Source organism: Phyllobates terribilis, unplaced genomic scaffold (genome assembly GCF_046119375.1).
Source record: "Phyllobates terribilis strain yellow unplaced genomic scaffold, ASM4611937v1 Scaffold_393__1_contigs__length_1774422, whole genome shotgun sequence".
NCBI lineage: Eukaryota > Metazoa > Chordata > Amphibia > Anura > Dendrobatidae > Phyllobates > Phyllobates terribilis.
The window spans coordinates 1,139,725-1,154,490 of record NW_027363153.1 but is presented as its reverse complement, the minus strand read 5'-3'; the positions used below and the strand labels follow the sequence as shown (position 1 = coordinate 1,154,490).

Sequence of the window (14,766 nt, the reverse complement as noted above, 5' to 3'; positions counted from 1 at the left end):
AGTCATGAATGAGGAGGAACTATGGACCGGTAAATATCGTTTCATGGTCAAGTTCCGGGAAAGTCCTGATGAACCAGGGGGTATACATTATCCTCCATCAAATTTTTCCATTGGGAGTGAGCGGGGTTACCTGTTCTTCCCCAATGCGCCCAGGTTTTGTCGTCATTGTAGGAGGTATGGCCATACTCAGGAAGCATGCGACATCAGACAGATTATTTGCAGGAAGTGCAATGAGGTGGGTCATTCTTCCAATAATTGCAAAAATGAAATAGTCTGTAACCTCTGCGGAGAGAAGGGGCATGCCTTCAGAGACTGTATATTCCATCCTGGTTCATATGCGGGGGCAGCGGGAAGGGGAAGGAGAAGAAATGAATCTCCTGCACCCACAGCTACAACTCCGACTGCTCCAACTCCGACTGCTCCGATATCTACTCTGGCTTTCCTGGATGAGGAGGAGGCTCGGGTTGCTTTTCCAGAACTGGTTCGTGTGAATGTAAGAGGAAATATGGAGCTGGCACCTGAGCCACCGGTGCAGAGGGCCGCGTCTGTGGCTTCAGATGTCAGTGAGTCTGAGACGATAACTGATGATCGTATAGGCATGGAAGTGGCCCCGGTGGAGGATCTGGAGGCTGAAATTCCAGACATGATGGTTACAATGCAGGGGGAAGAGGAGTCTGATCTGACCAGAACACCGCAAGTGGCCTGGAGCGATGTCGTTTCTGACCTTGAGGAGGAGGGAGGTCAGGGGGACTTTGACCCCCAGCGGCGGGATTATAGTTCAGATGAAGATGGAGGCGCTTCAGTGAAGAAAAAGAAGAAAACTGAACCATCCTTTTCCCCTTTAAGTGACTGCAGTGTGAGTCCAGCCCGGGTGTACCCTACTGCATCCGATCCCCAAGATGTGTCTTTTTTGGGGGAAGGCACAAACTACGATATCTGCACGTCCAGCGTCCTACCCCCAGAAGGGTTAGGATGATGTACAGGTGGGCATGTTGTCGTGACCTGCCACATCAAATTAATAGATGGGTGCCCAAGTTGCTCTCAGCATCTTGTCGCTAAATGTTCGGCTGATTAAATCTGAGTCGAGAAGAGTGGCAATTTTGGACTACTTGAGCAACTTGGATGCGGACGTATACTGTGTCCAGGAGTGTGGGATCTCCGATCCCTTAAGTGAAAATGCATGGCCTTTAGGTCAAAGTGTGTGGTCTGGTTCTGTATGTAATAAAAATTGTGGGGTAGGTGTTTTGGTGAAGGGTTATAGTGTTAAGATAGAAAGTTACATGGTGGTGGAGGCGGGGAGGTGTGTAATATGTAAGTTAAATTGTAGGGGGTGGAGGGTTAGGGTGGTAAATATGTATGCACCAATAGATAAAGGGGAGAGGCTGGAAATTTTTGAGAAATTATGTTTTTTTTTATCTGGCAAAATGCCAATAATTTTTGTTGGAGATTTCAATTGTGTGACGGAGGGGGATAAGATGGATGTTACAGGTAAAAGACTCAAGAGTCTTGTGGCGGATTTTTCCTTACAGGATGCTGCGGAAGTTTTTTTAGGTAATCCACCTCCTGCGACCTATAAGGCCGACAGGGGAGGCATAGAGTCTAGAATAGACCGTATCTTCTTTTCTTCACAAAATGTTATTTGTAGGAATTTCCAGCAGGAAGATGTTCCCTTCTCTGACCATGTGTGTTTGAGGGCACGTCTAGAAGGTAAGATTTCCTTTGTATATGGTGGTGGCGTGTGGAAACTTAATGTGTGTTTGCTGGAAGATAATAGGATCATGCGTGATTTTAGGCGAATGTATGTTAGGTGGAGGGATAAAAAAAGTGATTTCAGGAATGTGCTTGAGTGGTGGGACTGGATGAAGAGTGAGATTGTTTTTTTCTTTAGAAAAAGGGGCAGGAGGAAAGCAGCAATGAATAGAGCAAAATTTAATGATTTAAGCTCTAGACTGGAGTGGCTGAGGAAGTTAAGGATGATTGGAGTGGATGTGGATGTTTTGATGTGTCAAGTGAAAGAAGAGATTAAGAAATATATTGAGGGTAAAGGGAAAGAAATTATTTACCGTTCTAAGATTGAACATTTGGAGAAAAATGAGAAATGCACAAGGTTTTTTTTCAAAAAAGTTTTTGGGAAGAAAGTAGATATGGATGAGGTGGTGAATGGTGATGGGGTGTGTGTGAGTGGGAAGGATGTGATGCAGGAGGTGGTGTTGTTTTATAAGGAGTTGTATGGGGAAAAATGGGTTGATGATAGGATGTTGACTGATGCTTTGGGGTGTTTAGAAGGTTGTTTGGGTGAGGATGAACGTGAAATATTGGATGATGTAATTGTGTTGGATGAAGTTAAAAAAGTGGTGATGTCTGCGAGTAAGAATAAAACACCTGGGAAGGATGGACTGCCCGTGGAGTTATATGTTAAGGAATGGGACACGATGGGAAATGACTTATTGGAGGTGTGCCAGTATATGTTCACGGAGAATATGTTGAGTGAATCTATGAGAGATGGGGTGGTGGTTTTGGTTCATAAGAAAGGTGATAAAAAGGATTTGGGGAATTGGAGGCCAATCACCCTTTTGAATGCAGACTATAAGGTGTTTAGTAAATTGTTGGCTAGCCGGATGCGGGAAGTGATTGGCGGTGTGGTGGATGAAGATCAAGTGTGTGCAGTGCCTGGGAGAAGTATGACTGAAAATTTGGTGTTGTTGCGTGATGTGATTGGGGATTGTATGAGTCGTAAGCAGAAATGTTTGTTGTTTTCGGTTGATTTTGAAAAAGCTTTTGACCGTGTGTCACATAGCTTTATGTTTAAGGTTTTGTCTAAGATGGGTTATTCCAGGAATTTTGTAAACTGTGTTAGGAGTTTGTATTGTAATGTTTCAAGTGAATTTTTGGTGAATGGGTGGTTAAGTGAGAAAGTGAGAATTAAATCAGGAGTGCGTCAGGGGTGCCCTATGTCCCCTTTTTTGTTTATTAGTGTGATTGAAGTGTTGATGTGTATGGTTAGGAAGGATAAGGTTATGAGAGGTGTGATGATTCCTGGGAGTAATGGAAAGGATGTGAGAATTCTAGGTTACATGGATGATGTAGTGATTGTGAGTGGGAATATGGCTGCGATGAGTAGGGCAAGGTTGATATTAAGTTTGTTTTGTAGTGTCTCAGCTTTTAAGGTCAATTGGACTAAGAGTTCCTTTAAATGTTTTGGTGAGAGGAATGTACGGATGGATGGTGTGAGGTGTGAGGATGGTGCAATAAAGGTGCTTGGGATTAAGTTTAATGATGATTTGAAAGGAAATGAGAGTTGGGAAGATTGTGGGGTGAGAGTGGTGCGCAAGTTGAATTTTTGGCGAATGAGAGAATTAACTCTGACTGGGAAAGTTCTGATTATTAAGGCGGTTATTTTGCCTATTTTGTTGTTTGTTGCGAATGTATATCCTGCTGCTTTTAAGAAAATTAGGAAAACTGAGAAATTCATCTTTAATTTTCTTTGGGGAAGTCGCATGGAGAAATTGAAACGGGAATATGTCTATAAGTTATGTGTAAATGGTGGTTTGGATTTTCCAAATATTGATTTCTTTTTAGGGATTGGTTACGTGAAAATGGTGGTGGTGGTTCTAGGGAAAAGTAATAAGTGTGCTTATATGATGAAGTATTCGGCTGGATGGATGCTTTATGGCTTAAAGTGGGTCAAAAGGGATGCTAGAGTGCCTGTTGCTTTTAAGTGTCCTGTATGGTATGGTTGTGTTGAGAAATTTGTAAGGAAGTATGATTTGTTGTCCGTTAACATGAGTGATTTTAGGCAAAAGAAGAAAGTCATTAGGATGGTGCGTGAGCGTGAGGTGGTATGTAATATCAATGGGTTGAGAGGGGAGGAAGTAACCGAGATGTGGAGAAAATTAAGTATAGATGGTGTGACTAACAGACAGAGAGATATCGCTTGGATGATATTGCATGACATTTTGCCTGTTAGAGATGTGCAAAAGAAGAGGGATTTAGTTAAATCTGAGGTATGCCCGAGGGATGGATGTGGTTTGAGAGAGCATGTTAGACATATGGTATGGGATTGTGATTTTGCATATGATGTATGGAAGGGTATAGGGGGACTTTGCAAGGAATTGGTGGGTGTAAAGTATGTTAATTGGAAACTTGCTATGTTTGGGATGGGTGCATGTAGTAGAATTAAGGATAGGATTTTATGGTTGTTGGTGGTGTGTGTAATTGAAAGTTTGTGGGATGCGAGGAATTTGTTAGTTTTTAAAAGGAAGAAAATGTCAGTTAATGAATGTTTGAGATTGATTCTGTCACGTATGTATGTAATATACCTCTGGGATCAGGAACGTGGAAGTATTATAGATGCTGAAGGGATCTGGAAGTTTAAAAAGTGGAGGTTTTTGGTAAAGTTTAATTCGTAGTGTATAATGTACCTGATGATAAGGTTTGGTTTTATTTTTGATTATATACCAAGTGTGATGAAAGGCTAAGTGTCAATGAAAGGCTTTTGTAAGTCGATTTGATTGAGCTTATGCTCCGGCCTATCTGATTTGGTTAAAAAAAAAAAAAAAAAAAAAAAAAAAAAAAAAAAAAAAATCTGTTCTTATCAGTTTAATATCTGATACGTCCCCTATCTGGGGACCATATATTAAATGGATTTTTAGAACAGGGAGATGGAAAAAGAGCTTGCTCTGTCCACTCCACGCATTGACCTGGTATTGCAGTATCTCCAGGACCGGTGCACCCCTTCTTTAATGCAGTTTCTAAAATCAGAAAGAATTGAATTCAATGTTTTTTGTTCATTTTGCTTGTTTGTCGGATTTTGGGATGGACTCTTTGGCTTTGCTTTTCTTCTCCTCATTGGATTTTTCATGTTCAAAGTTGCAGAAGCCAGATTACAAGCTCATTTTGGTTCAACTTCAGCAACTGTGCATTGCATTGCCATGTAATGTGATGCAATGCTATCTTTCTAGCTCTCCCTTTTTACTTCCTTTTGGATAAACAGACATATTAGGCAAGCATTTTGGAGCTTTCACCTAAATAACTACAGGTGGTGAGATAAGCTGCACAATATAATTGACCTTTCAGTATATTGTTGCACACACACCATCTATTTAGCAAATGCCCTTGTTATCAACAGCAGCCTTTTAAACTCACCTGAGCTAACAGGTATGTGCGCTGGTTACTCTGCTGCGCTTAAAATTTCTTTTTTGGTTTGCTACAATGCCTTTTCTGAAACGTTGTCTCCTTCTGCTGGAACACTGACTTCTTTCATTTAATGCCTGCAGACTATAAAAGAGAACCCAACCCAAAAAGTTTGGTTGATTAGTCTGTGGCATTCTGTTAAACTGTTGCTTATGGCGGTCTCTGTGAGCTTCTCAGCGACATTCAGCCAGCCAGGTATCCTGCCTGCAGTAGATGGAATGTGGCAATGGAACGCTGGCTGCGCGTGTCATAATAGGCTCTGAGCCTTTATATACCTGTGCACAGCAGCAGCCACCTTCAGTCTGCTGCTGGACAGCCAGCAGCAGCAGCAGCAGGAGAGGTATGTAATCAGGAGCCCTCCTGCTAAGGGTAGACAGCTGCTCGTTCCACCCCACCCCCCGCCTTAATTGGTTCTCCTCCCTTCCAACGGTGTTGAGGCGGGTGGGAACAGCAGGGGGTGAAGGTGCTGTGTTTAAAGAGGTGGAGTTATGCAGATCTAAAACGCGTGGATTGCAGCAGCAGCAAGCCGAAAAGTGCAGGCATGTAAGGGATCTAGAGGTTGACAACATGTCTTCTTAACGGGAGTCCAGGAGCTCATCTCCACAAATGGACTTTTCAGGATCCTTGGGTGGCTCCGTAGTTTGAAACCAATTCTGGTTATCGCTTCTCGGCCTTTTGGCTAAGATCAAGTGTAGTATCTTTCGAAAAGGCGGTTTTGGATGTTGGCCGCCCTAGTAGATTGATACATTATGCACACTGGGGTTTAGGCGCTTGTTAGTACGCCAGGTGGCTAATATAGTCATCTGGTGGAAAGCATGGCCCCTCAGGATCGACGCCATTGGGCCGGGGAAGATCGAAAGCCCGAAGTGTGAAGTGCCCCAGGAGTGGTGACCCTGGGGTGCCTTAACTCACTGGGATTGGGAACCCCACTTGAGTTTATGGCACATTTGCACAAGCACTTCAAATTTTCTTTCTTCGCACACACCCTTATTCCGGGCCTTCTGGCCTTAGGATGGGGAATTTTTCAATTCCCGGTCGAAGGTCCGGGCAGTATTATACTGTGAAACCTTCACTATTTATTTAATTTCTTTGTCACTGTGTGTCCACTTATTCACGTGTGTCACGTCCTACTAGGATTTTGTCGGGATGCGGTTCCCTTACGGGTTCCTCTCTTGGCAGGTCTAGGGGGGGAGTGTGTGGCCATCAGGTTCCGCTCCCCCCTGAACCCCCCTGGCTCTCCTCTTTTGGGAGGAGAGCGTTGTTGGCTCCCCTCTTCCGGGAGGGGAGCACAGTCTTTGGCTCCCAGTGCCTTGCTCGGGTGAGAACTCGGGCAGGTGCTGGGGGTAAGATTGGGTCGCCTCTGGCTTCGGCTGGAGGTGGCTTTTTGTCCCTGTTCCTCGCTGTGGCCTTTTGGCTCGGAGGGACGGGGAATGGTTTGGGGGACCCTTCTCCTTTTGGAGAGGGTTTCAAGAAGACCAGCATCCTAGTGCACTTTTTTTGTGGCACTTGTCACTTTTTTAAGCGCACTCGGGTTTTGTACACGAATTCGGGCTTTCAAAAAAAAAAAAAAATCTGTTCTTATCAGTTTAATATCTGATACGTCCCCTATCTGGGGACCATATATTAAATGGATTTTTAGAACAGGGAGATGGAAAAAGAGCTTGCTCTGTCCACTCCACGCATTGACCTGGTATTGCATTATCTCCAGGACCGGTGCACCCCTTCTTTAATGCAGTTTCTAAAATCAGAAAGAATTGAATTCAATGTTTTTTGTTCATTTTGCTTGTTTGTCGGATTTTGGGATGGACTCTTTGGCTTTGCTTTTCTTCTCCTCATTGGATTTTTCATGTTCAAAGTTGCAGAAGCCAGATTACAAGCTCATTTTGGTTCAACTTCAGCAACTGTGCATTGCATTGCCATGTAATGTGATGCAATGCTATCTTTCTAGCTCTCCCTTTTTACTTCCTTTTGGATAAACAGACATATTAGGCAAGCATTTTGGAGCTTTCACCTAAATAACTACAGGTGGTGAGATAAGCTGCACAATATAATTGACCTTTCAGTATATTGTTGCACACACACCATCTATTTAGCAAATGCCCTTGTTATCAACAGCAGCCTTTTAAACTCACCTGAGCTAACAGGTATGTGCGCTGGTTACTCTGCTGCGCTTAAAATTTCTTTTTTGGTTTGCTACAATGCCTTTTCTGAAACGTTGTCTCCTTCTGCTGGAACACTGACTTCTTTCATTTAATGCCTGCAGACTATAAAAGAGAACCCAACCCAAAAAGTTTGGTTGATTAGTCTGTGGCATTCTGTTAAACTGTTGCTTATGGCGGTCTCTGTGAGCTTCTCAGCGACATTCAGCCAGCCAGGTATCCTGCCTGCAGTAGATGGAATGTGGCAATGGAACGCTGGCTGCGCGTGTCATAATAGGCTCTGAGCCTTTATATACCTGTGCACAGCAGCAGCCACCTTCAGTCTGCTGCTGGACAGCCAGCAGCAGCAGCAGCAGCAGGAGAGGTATGTAATCAGGAGCCCTCCTGCTAAGGGTAGACAGCTGCTCGTTCCACCCCACCCCCCGCCTTAATTGGTTCTCCTCCCTTCCAACGGTGTTGAGGCGGGTGGGAACAGCAGGGGGTGAAGGTGCTGTGTTTAAAGAGGTGGAGTTATGCAGATCTAAAACGCGTGGATTGCAGCAGCAGCAAGCCGAAAAGTGCAGGCATGTAAGGGATCTAGAGGTTGACAACATGTCTTCTTAACGGGAGTCCAGGAGCTCATCTCCACAAATGGACTTTTCAGGATCCTTGGGTGGCTCCGTAGTTTGAAACCAATTCTGGTTATCGCTTCTCGGCCTTTTGGCTAAGATCAAGTGTAGTATCTGTTCTTATCAGTTTAATATCTGATACGTCCCCTATCTGGGGACCATATATTAAATGGATTTTTAGAACAGGGAGATGGAAAAAGAGCTTGCTCTGTCCACTCCACGCATTGACCTGGTATTGCAGTATCTCCAGGACCGGTGCACCCCTTCTTTAATGCAGTTTCTAAAATCAGAAAGAATTGAATTCAATGTTTTTTGTTCATTTTGCTTGTTTGTCGGATTTTGGGATGGACTCTTTGGCTTTGCTTTTCTTCTCCTCATTGGATTTTTCATGTTCAAAGTTGCAGAAGCCAGATTACAAGCTCATTTTGGTTCAACTTCAGCAACTGTGCATTGCATTGCCATGTAATGTGATGCAATGCTATCTTTCTAGCTCTCCCTTTTTACTTCCTTTTGGATAAACAGACATATTAGGCAAGCATTTTGGAGCTTTCACCTAAATAACTACAGGTGGTGAGATAAGCTGCACAATATAATTGACCTTTCAGTATATTGTTGCACACACACCATCTATTTAGCAAATGCCCTTGTTATCAACAGCAGCCTTTTAAACTCACCTGAGCTAACAGGTATGTGCGCTGGTTACTCTGCTGCGCTTAAAATTTCTTTTTTGGTTTGCTACAATGCCTTTTCTGAAACGTTGTCTCCTTCTGCTGGAACACTGACTTCTTTCATTTAATGCCTGCAGACTATAAAAGAGAACCCAACCCAAAAAGTTTGGTTGATTAGTCTGTGGCATTCTGTTAAACTGTTGCTTATGGCGGTCTCTGTGAGCTTCTCAGCGACATTCAGCCAGCCAGGTATCCTGCCTGCAGTAGATGGAATGTGGCAATGGAACGCTGGCTGCGCGTGTCATAATAGGCTCTGAGCCTTTATATACCTGTGCACAGCAGCAGCCACCTTCAGTCTGCTGCTGGACAGCCAGCAGCAGCAGCAGCAGGAGAGGTATGTAATCAGGAGCCCTCCTGCTAAGGGTAGACAGCTGCTCGTTCCACCCCACCCCCCGCCTTAATTGGTTCTCCTCCCTTCCAACGGTGTTGAGGCGGGTGGGAACAGCAGGGGGTGAAGGTGCTGTGTTTAAAGAGGTGGAGTTATGCAGATCTAAAACGCGTGGATTGCAGCAGCAGCAAGCCGAAAAGTGCAGGCATGTAAGGGATCTAGAGGTTGACAACATGTCTTCTTAACGGGAGTCCAGGAGCTCATCTCCACAAATGGACTTTTCAGGATCCTTGGGTGGCTCCGTAGTTTGAAACCAATTCTGGTTATCGCTTCTCGGCCTTTTGGCTAAGATCAAGTGTAGTATCTGTTCTTATCAGTTTAATATCTGATACGTCCCCTATCTGGGGACCATATATTAAATGGATTTTTAGAACAGGGAGATGGAAAAAGAGCTTGCTCTGTCCACTCCACGCATTGACCTGGTATTGCAGTATCTCCAGGACCGGTGCACCCCTTCTTTAATGCAGTTTCTAAAATCAGAAAGAATTGAATTCAATGTTTTTTGTTCATTTTGCTTGTTTGTCGGATTTTGGGATGGACTCTTTGGCTTTGCTTTTCTTCTCCTCATTGGATTTTTCATGTTCAAAGTTGCAGAAGCCAGATTACAAGCTCATTTTGGTTCAACTTCAGCAACTGTGCATTGCATTGCCATGTAATGTGATGCAATGCTATCTTTCTAGCTCTCCCTTTTTACTTCCTTTTGGATAAACAGACATATTAGGCAAGCATTTTGGAGCTTTCACCTAAATAACTACAGGTGGTGAGATAAGCTGCACAATATAATTGACCTTTCAGTATATTGTTGCACACACACCATCTATTTAGCAAATGCCCTTGTTATCAACAGCAGCCTTTTAAACTCACCTGAGCTAACAGGTATGTGCGCTGGTTACTCTGCTGCGCTTAAAATTTCTTTTTTGGTTTGCTACAATGCCTTTTCTGAAACGTTGTCTCCTTCTGCTGGAACACTGACTTCTTTCATTTAATGCCTGCAGACTATAAAAGAGAACCCAACCCAAAAAGTTTGGTTGATTAGTCTGTGGCATTCTGTTAAACTGTTGCTTATGGCGGTCTCTGTGAGCTTCTCAGCGACATTCAGCCAGCCAGGTATCCTGCCTGCAGTAGATGGAATGTGGCAATGGAACGCTGGCTGCGCGTGTCATAATAGGCTCTGAGCCTTTATATACCTGTGCACAGCAGCAGCCACCTTCAGTCTGCTGCTGGACAGCCAGCAGCAGCAGCAGCAGGAGAGGTATGTAATCAGGAGCCCTCCTGCTAAGGGTAGACAGCTGCTCGTTCCACCCCACCCCCCGCCTTAATTGGTTCTCCTCCCTTCCAACGGTGTTGAGGCGGGTGGGAACAGCAGGGGGTGAAGGTGCTGTGTTTAAAGAGGTGGAGTTATGCAGATCTAAAACGCGTGGATTGCAGCAGCAGCAAGCCGAAAAGTGCAGGCATGTAAGGGATCTAGAGGTTGACAACATGTCTTCTTAACGGGAGTCCAGGAGCTCATCTCCACAAATGGACTTTTCAGCATCCTTGGGTGGCTCCGTAGTTTGAAACCAATTCTGGTTATCGCTTCTCGGCCTTTTGGCTAAGATCAAGTGTAGTATCTGTTCTTATCAGTTTAATATCTGATACGTCCCCTATCTGGGGACCATATATTAAATGGATTTTTAGAACAGGGAGATGGAAAAAGAGCTTGCTCTGTCCACTCCACGCATTGACCTGGTATTGCAGTATCTCCAGGACCGGTGCACCCCTTCTTTAATGCAGTTTCTAAAATCAGAAAGAATTGAATTCAATGTTTTTTGTTCATTTTGCTTGTTTGTCGGATTTTGGGATGGACTCTTTGGCTTTGCTTTTCTTCTCCTCATTGGATTTTTCATGTTCAAAGTTGCAGAAGCCAGATTACAAGCTCATTTTGGTTCAACTTCAGCAACTGTGCATTGCATTGCCATGTAATGTGATGCAATGCTATCTTTCTAGCTCTCCCTTTTTACTTCCTTTTGGATAAACAGACATATTAGGCAAGCATTTTGGAGCTTTCACCTAAATAACTACAGGTGGTGAGATAAGCTGCACAATATAATTGACCTTTCAGTATATTGTTGCACACACACCATCTATTTAGCAAATGCCCTTGTTATCAACAGCAGCCTTTTAAACTCACCTGAGCTAACAGGTATGTGCGCTGGTTACTCTGCTGCGCTTAAAATTTCTTTTTTGGTTTGCTACAATGCCTTTTCTGAAACGTTGTCTCCTTCTGCTGGAACACTGACTTCTTTCATTTAATGCCTGCAGACTATAAAAGAGAACCCAACCCAAAAAGTTTGGTTGATTAGTCTGTGGCATTCTGTTAAACTGTTGCTTATGGCGGTCTCTGTGAGCTTCTCAGCGACATTCAGCCAGCCAGGTATCCTGCCTGCAGTAGATGGAATGTGGCAATGGAACGCTGGCTGCGCGTGTCATAATAGGCTCTGAGCCTTTATATACCTGTGCACAGCAGCAGCCACCTTCAGTCTGCTGCTGGACAGCCAGCAGCAGCAGCAGCAGGAGAGGTATGTAATCAGGAGCCCTCCTGCTAAGGGTAGACAGCTGCTCGTTCCACCCCACCCCCCGCCTTAATTGGTTCTCCTCCCTTCCAACGGTGTTGAGGCGGGTGGGAACAGCAGGGGGTGAAGGTGCTGTGTTTAAAGAGGTGGAGTTATGCAGATCTAAAACGCGTGGATTGCAGCAGCAGCAAGCCGAAAAGTGCAGGCATGTAAGGGATCTAGAGGTTGACAACATGTCTTCTTAACGGGAGTCCAGGAGCTCATCTCCACAAATGGACTTTTCAGGATCCTTGGGTGGCTCCGTAGTTTGAAACCAATTCTGGTTATCGCTTCTCGGCCTTTTGGCTAAGATCAAGTGTAGTATCTGTTCTTATCAGTTTAATATCTGATACGTCCCCTATCTGGGGACCATATATTAAATGGATTTTTAGAACAGGGAGATGGAAAAAGAGCTTGCTCTGTCCACTCCACGCATTGACCTGGTATTGCAGTATCTCCAGGACCGGTGCACCCCTTCTTTAATGCAGTTTCTAAAATCAGAAAGAATTGAATTCAATGTTTTTTGTTCATTTTGCTTGTTTGTCGGATTTTGGGATGGACTCTTTGGCTTTGCTTTTCTTCTCCTCATTGGATTTTTCATGTTCAAAGTTGCAGAAGCCAGATTACAAGCTCATTTTGGTTCAACTTCAGCAACTGTGCATTGCATTGCCATGTAATGTGATGCAATGCTATCTTTCTAGCTCTCCCTTTTTACTTCCTTTTGGATAAACAGACATATTAGGCAAGCATTTTGGAGCTTTCACCTAAATAACTACAGGTGGTGAGATAAGCTGCACAATATAATTGACCTTTCAGTATATTGTTGCACACACACCATCTATTTAGCAAATGCCCTTGTTATCAACAGCAGCCTTTTAAACTCACCTGAGCTAACAGGTATGTGCGCTGGTTACTCTGCTGCGCTTAAAATTTCTTTTTTGGTTTGCTACAATGCCTTTTCTGAAACGTTGTCTCCTTCTGCTGGAACACTGACTTCTTTCATTTAATGCCTGCAGACTATAAAAGAGAACCCAACCCAAAAAGTTTGGTTGATTAGTCTGTGGCATTCTGTTAAACTGTTGCTTATGGCGGTCTCTGTGAGCTTCTCAGCGACATTCAGCCAGCCAGGTATCCTGCCTGCAGTAGATGGAATGTGGCAATGGAACGCTGGCTGCGCGTGTCATAATAGGCTCTGAGCCTTTATATACCTGTGCACAGCAGCAGCCACCTTCAGTCTGCTGCTGGACAGCCAGCAGCAGCAGCAGCAGGAGAGGTATGTAATCAGTAGCCCTCCTGCTAAGGGTAGACAGCTGCTCGTTCCACCCCACCCCCCGCCTTAATTGGTTCTCCTCCCTTCCAACGGTGTTGAGGCGGGTGGGAACAGCAGGGGGTGAAGGTGCTGTGTTTAAAGAGGTGGAGTTATGCAGATCTAAAACGCGTGGATTGCAGCAGCAGCAAGCCGAAAAGTGCAGGCATGTAAGGGATCTAGAGGTTGACAACATGTCTTCTTAACGGGAGTCCAGGAGCTCATCTCCACAAATGGACTTTTCAGCATCCTTGGGTGGCTCCGTAGTTTGAAACCAATTCTGGTTATCGCTTCTCGGCCTTTTGGCTAAGATCAAGTGTAGTATCTGTTCTTATCAGTTTAATATCTGATACGTCCCCTATCTGGGGACCATATATTAAATGGATTTTTAGAACAGGGAGATGGAAAAAGAGCTTGCTCTGTCCACTCCACGCATTGACCTGGTATTGCAGTATCTCCAGGACCGGTGCACCCCTTCTTTAATGCAGTTTCTAAAATCAGAAAGAATTGAATTCAATGTTTTTTGTTCATTTTGCTTGTTTGTCGGATTTTGGGATGGGCTCTTTGGCTTTGCTTTTCTTCTCCTCATTGGATTTTTCATGTTCAAAGTTGCAGAAGCCAGATTACAAGCTCATTTTGGTTCAACTTCAGCAACTGTGCATTGCATTGCCATGTAATGTGATGCAATGCTATCTTTCTAGCTCTCCCTTTTTACTTCCTTTTGGATAAACAGACATATTAGGCAAGCATTTTGGAGCTTTCACCTAAATAACTACAGGTGGTGAGATAAGCTGCACAATATAATTGACCTTTCAGTATATTGTTGCACACACACCATCTATTTAGCAAATGCCCTTGTTATCAACAGCAGCCTTTTAAACTCACCTGAGCTAACAGGTATGTGCGCTGGTTACTCTGCTGCGCTTAAAATTTCTTTTTTGGTTTGCTACAATGCCTTTTCTGAAACGTTGTCTCCTTCTGCTGGAACACTGACTTCTTTCATTTAATGCCTGCAGACTATAAAAGAGAACCCAACCCAAAAAGTTTGGTTGATTAGTCTGTGGCATTCTGTTAAACTGTTGCTTATGGCGGTCTCTGTGAGCTTCTCAGCGACATTCAGCCAGCCAGGTATCCTGCCTGCAGTAGATAGAATGTGGCAATGGAACGCTGGCTGCGCGTGTCATAATAGGCTCTGAGCCTTTATATACCTGTGCACAGCAGCAGCCACCTTCAGTCTGCTGCTGGACAGCCAGCAGCAGCAGCAGCAGGAGAGGTATGTAATCAGGAGCCCTCCTGCTAAGGGTAGACAGCTGCTCGTTCCACCCCACCCCCCGCCTTAATTGGTTCTCCTCCCTTCCAACGGTGTTGAGGCGGGTGGGAACAGCAGGGGGTGAAGGTGCTGTGTTTAAAGAGGTGGAGTTATGCAGATCTAAAACGCGTGGATTGCAGCAGCAGCAAGCCGAAAAGTGCAGGCATGTAAGGGATCTAGAGGTTGACAACATGTCTTCTTAACGGGAGTCCAGGAGCTCATCTCCACAAATGGACTTTTCAGGATCCTTGGGTGGCTCCGTAGTTTGAAACCAATTCTGGTTATCGCTTCTCGGCCTTTTGGCTAAGATCAAGTGTAGTATCTGTTCTTATCAGTTTAATATCTGATACGTCCCCTATCTGGGGACCATATATTAAATGGATTTTTAGAACAGGGAGATGGAAAAAGAGCTTGCTCTGTCCACTCCACGCATTGACCTGGTATTGCAGTATCTCCAGGACCGGTGCACCCCTTCTTTAATGCA

At 44.4% G+C, this 14,766-nt stretch overlaps 6 non-coding genes and 3 pseudogenes across 6 annotated transcripts; all 9 read left to right on the top strand.

Moving 5' to 3' along the window:
- Nucleotides 1-4,531: 4,531 nt before the first annotated feature.
- On the top strand, nt 4,532-4,737 carry LOC141224510 (U2 spliceosomal RNA; annotated as a pseudogene).
- Nucleotides 4,738-5,852: 1,115 nt separating this feature from the next.
- On the top strand, nt 5,853-5,944 carry LOC141224578 (U2 spliceosomal RNA; annotated as a pseudogene).
- A 794-nt stretch (nt 5,945-6,738) lies between these two features.
- On the top strand, nt 6,739-6,917 carry LOC141224472 (U2 spliceosomal RNA; annotated as a pseudogene).
- A 1,118-nt stretch (nt 6,918-8,035) lies between these two features.
- Nucleotides 8,036-8,226, top strand: LOC141224790 (U2 spliceosomal RNA). The gene has a single exon (XR_012292123.1). It is a non-coding gene; the product is annotated as a U2 spliceosomal RNA (small nuclear RNA).
- Nucleotides 8,227-9,341: 1,115 nt separating this feature from the next.
- On the top strand, nt 9,342-9,532 carry LOC141224789 (U2 spliceosomal RNA). The gene has a single exon (XR_012292122.1). It is a non-coding gene; the product is annotated as a U2 spliceosomal RNA (small nuclear RNA).
- A 1,115-nt stretch (nt 9,533-10,647) lies between these two features.
- On the top strand, nt 10,648-10,838 carry LOC141224788 (U2 spliceosomal RNA). The gene has a single exon (XR_012292121.1). It is a non-coding gene; the product is annotated as a U2 spliceosomal RNA (small nuclear RNA).
- Nucleotides 10,839-11,953: 1,115 nt separating this feature from the next.
- On the top strand, nt 11,954-12,144 carry LOC141224787 (U2 spliceosomal RNA). Its single transcript, XR_012292120.1, has one exon. It is a non-coding gene; the product is annotated as a U2 spliceosomal RNA (small nuclear RNA).
- Nucleotides 12,145-13,259: 1,115 nt separating this feature from the next.
- Nucleotides 13,260-13,450, top strand: LOC141224785 (U2 spliceosomal RNA). Its single transcript, XR_012292118.1, has one exon. It is a non-coding gene; the product is annotated as a U2 spliceosomal RNA (small nuclear RNA).
- A 1,115-nt stretch (nt 13,451-14,565) lies between these two features.
- On the top strand, nt 14,566-14,756 carry LOC141224784 (U2 spliceosomal RNA). Its single transcript, XR_012292117.1, has one exon. It is a non-coding gene; the product is annotated as a U2 spliceosomal RNA (small nuclear RNA).
- The last annotated feature ends 10 nt before the right edge of the window (nt 14,757-14,766 follow it).